Here is a 4,304-nt window from a genome sequence, read left to right on the forward strand (position 1 = left end):
ATACAAACAACATTAAAAGCTTGATTTGCACCACAATTCATTTATCATATGGACAACATTGTGCTAACAATGGCAAGTCATGGGTTCGAATACCATGGGATAAAACGTAAAGCACTATCAGTTTGGATAAAAGCATCGGACCAATGAGTGATTGAGTTACGCATCCAAGTTTAATACAATTGGTGCTTTTGAATTACCTGTGAAGTATGAGCAATCGTGTCTTCACATGTAAAAAGTGAGATTGTTTTTCTCGTCATTGTGCCACTTAAAATGGTCCGCTGATATAGACAGCGCCCCTACTGGTAATTTAGTGAAAATTCTACATTCATTTATAACAAAATAAATAAACATTGATCAGTGTGTTTCGCGAACATTGTGATATAAACTGCAAGCGTCTATATATGATTAAAAGTGCACAGGGATGAAGACAGTGTTTTCAGAAAGGACAAGCACTGTTGGTTTATCTAGAGTAAGCTAGAATCAGCACAGGTCAGGGAATTAGTGTCACCGCTCCTTTCTAAACCCTCATTGGCTCGAAGCCTCCATTACTCACATCACTTCCTGCGCAGACCTAATTCTCGCGGACGGAAAGTACGGGTGAAGGTGCTTAAGTTACGGAGAGGCACTTTCCGCTTACAGAGAAGAAAGTGTGTTTCTATTAGTAGGTCAACAGGGAAAGCCGGAGATTATTTGGGTGCACTTTATTTTACAGTACGTACTGTATACTTTCAATGTACTTACAGTGTACTTGCTAACTAAGACATTACTGGATAATATAAGGTAACAATATGGGGTAAGGTTAGGTTTATGGGTTGGTTCAGGACTAGTTATTAAGTTAAATTACTACAGTAAGTATGTACATGCAAAATAAAGTGCTACTGATTATTTCAAACTATCACAGTGTTTCTTTCAAAATCCAAGAACAAAATGGCAAATCTCACACACAAAAAAGCAACAATACTTTAATTGACAAAAAAAAAAACTTAAAGTGGTGGTATAATGCCCTTTTCACAAGATGTAAAATAAGTCTCTGATGTCCCCAGAGTGTGTGTGTGAAGTTTTAGCTCAAAATACCCCACAGATATTTTTATATATCATGTTAAAGTCACTTTTTGAGGGTGAGGAAAAATGCGTTTTGTGTCTGTCCCTTTAAATGCAAATGAGCCGCTGCTCGCAGCACAGGGGGCGGAGCTACAACAGCTTGTGTCTTTTTATCTCTCTCACACACACACACACACACACATACGCATTGAACATTTCAAAAACTTTTATCCTTTTATGTTCAAACCGGAGTCAGACAATGATGGAGACTCAAGAAGAAGTGACAACATGTAGAAGCAACAGGACATTTCTGAATGGTTAGTTGATTAATTTATGTCATGATAATCTATAAATCGTGTTCCGGGGGCGGGATTTATGTAAATTTTAGGGTTGGTGATTTCACTAAACCCGGGAGGAAGCTCGTGTAGTTCCTACCAGCCGTTTGTGAAATCATAATCAACCACCACTTTAAATGATAAAATGTATATATTTTTATAATATATAACTTATATAAATGATAATATATATATATATATATATATATATATATATATATATATATACAAATTATAATAATAAACTTTATTTAATATAGTGCAGCTTCTCAAGGCACTTTACACAATAAAAAATACAAAGAGAGAGAAAAATTTATAAATAATTTAATAAAAAAAACAGATATAATAATAAATTAGAAAATTAAATAAAATAAAAACTTTTTATTTTTATTTCATTAAAATTGCATTACAGTAATGAGAATTTTGGTGGTAAACATGTTTAATAACTATAATGTCACACTGCAAAAATACTTTGCACAACTTTTGATTTAGAAGTTTAATCCATACATAATCTTGCCAGCAGACTGAACATTATTTAAGATTACAAATCTATTTTATTAAAAATTCTAAAACCATTATTAATACATAAGTAGCCTATAAATATGCATAATATGTTAGTGTACTCACCCAAAAGTGTTAGTTGATCATGCAAAAGCATCAGATTGTGTTCTTCTATCCAGCTGACCTTCCAGGTTTAGAAAGACACAGACACATGTGTAAGACACAACTCAATACACCTTTGGATATATGAAATATGAACAATTGTGAAAATATAGTGACTGAGGGTTCATTCAAAACTGTATAAGTGTGTGAATCGAGCCACATCATTCATTAATGCCTGTCATACTGTGAACCGAGCGAGCGCTTCATGATTGTTGAGACACACTGACCTCTGCTGGAGGAAACCTGAGATTCTTTATTCTTTTATTTTTAATCTCATTTTCAAGCGGGTCCTTTCAATGACTGATTGAAAATGACAACAAGAGCCACACATGCTCAAAATATGACAATACACAATAAACAGCACAAAAATAAAGACCAAACTCAACAGGACATCATTCACAGCATGTTCCCCCCAGACCCACCTCCTCCCCAAATTATACAATAAATTACATGGTTTACAATGACACTTTTTTTTTTTTTATAATCAAAAAATATTATTAATTTTGTTAATTTTGATGAAGCTCACATCATAAAAATTCACAGTTAATTAATTTGTTGAAACTTGTTTAAGTTAACATTAACCTTTAGTTTATGAATAAATGAACCGGCACATATGGATATTATTTCATTAACTCATAATTTTGGTGGAACTGCCTGAAGAATAACTTTTATTTAAAGCTTCCCATTAAAAAAAAATCTCAAATGCATTCTATTCTAATGAAAGTTCATTTCAAGCTCTTCTACTCACCGATTTATGAACAATGCACACATTTCTAAATATTTCAAAGATATGTTGCACATGTTTGTGACTTTATTGAGATAATGAGATGCATGCATTGTCTTCCTATTAGAGAAAAGTGTTTTGCTTTGAGCAAATTAAGTTGAAATTGTTGAGTAATTTGTTGAAATTTAACATCCACCTTCACAATAAATTCTACATGAATCAACACATCTGGACATTTCATTGCCAACACAAGGGATAACGTTGTTTGTTGGAGCTAATGTCTGAAGAATAATGATTATTTAGAGATTCTCATTAAAAATGCACCAACATAATCAGGCATTATTGATTATTAATGTTAATCCTGATATTAATGACACTTTAAGCTCTTCTGCTTCTTATGAAATTATGATCAATGCACACATTTCAGAGATGTTATACATTAAGGCTAAAGTGAGATAATAAGATGCATGCATTATCTTTATATTAGAAAAAGAGTTTTGCTTTGCACAAATTAATGTGAAATATTGCTCCTTCATTACACTGTAAAAAATAAAACATAGATTTTATTTATATTTAATTAATAAAAATGAGGCAACAGATTACAAGCAATATTATTAATTAAATTTAACAAATTAGAATTGAGTAATAATTAATCAAATTAATTCCTTAAATGTTAACCATTTAAAATGAGTAAAATTTACGAAATATATGTTATTGCCAACATTGAAGACACCTGATGTTAACAAGCAGAATCACTGAAGGAGAAAACCATAATTAAAGTCACCATTATGGAGATGAGTGTGTGTTTTAGTTGGGCTCTTCACCCTTAAATTATTAACTTTAAGTTTTGTTTGGCTGCTGTACATGAGTTATAACAGCAGATGATGAACAAATAGAAATGTTGATCTGATGGTGTTGGTTGTGTTTCGTAATTTCACAATCATTTGACTTGAATCACTGATCTCATGTAGAGTCCAATTTCTGAGTTAAATTTATTTTATTAATTCTAGCTGCATAATATTATTAGCCTTTCAATGAAATCCAAATGATCAAATCAATAATAATAAAAAATATATGTGTGTGTGTTTTTTTGGCGCACACAGACATCAAGATTTAGCGTATGAATCTCAGCAATGGTGACAACCTCTGATCATAAGCTCATTATTTATTCATGCAGCAATACATGATGGGAGCCATGAATGAGTTTTGATTGGTGCAACCCAGAATGCACTGCAACATGCTTTATAAATGTCACCATTGTTGAGATGCACAGGCTGATTCATGATGTATGTTTTTTTGTTTTTGTTTTGTACAAGAGAAACTTTTTAGAAATTATTTGGATTACATTGTAAAAGTTAAAAATATTATGGTGTACAAGGCCAGTACTTCTATAGTTAATAAAGTTAACTTAAGTCACAAATTGGACTCCATTTGAGTTCAGTGATTCAGGTTAAATGATTGTGAAATATTGATTATGTTAAAACACAACAACCATCACCATCAGATCACCGTTTGTTCATCTGCTGTTATAACTCACGTAC

Source organism: Phoxinus phoxinus (genome assembly GCF_949152265.1).
Source record: "Phoxinus phoxinus genome assembly, chromosome: 11".
Taxonomy (NCBI): domain Eukaryota; kingdom Metazoa; phylum Chordata; class Actinopteri; order Cypriniformes; family Leuciscidae; genus Phoxinus; species Phoxinus phoxinus.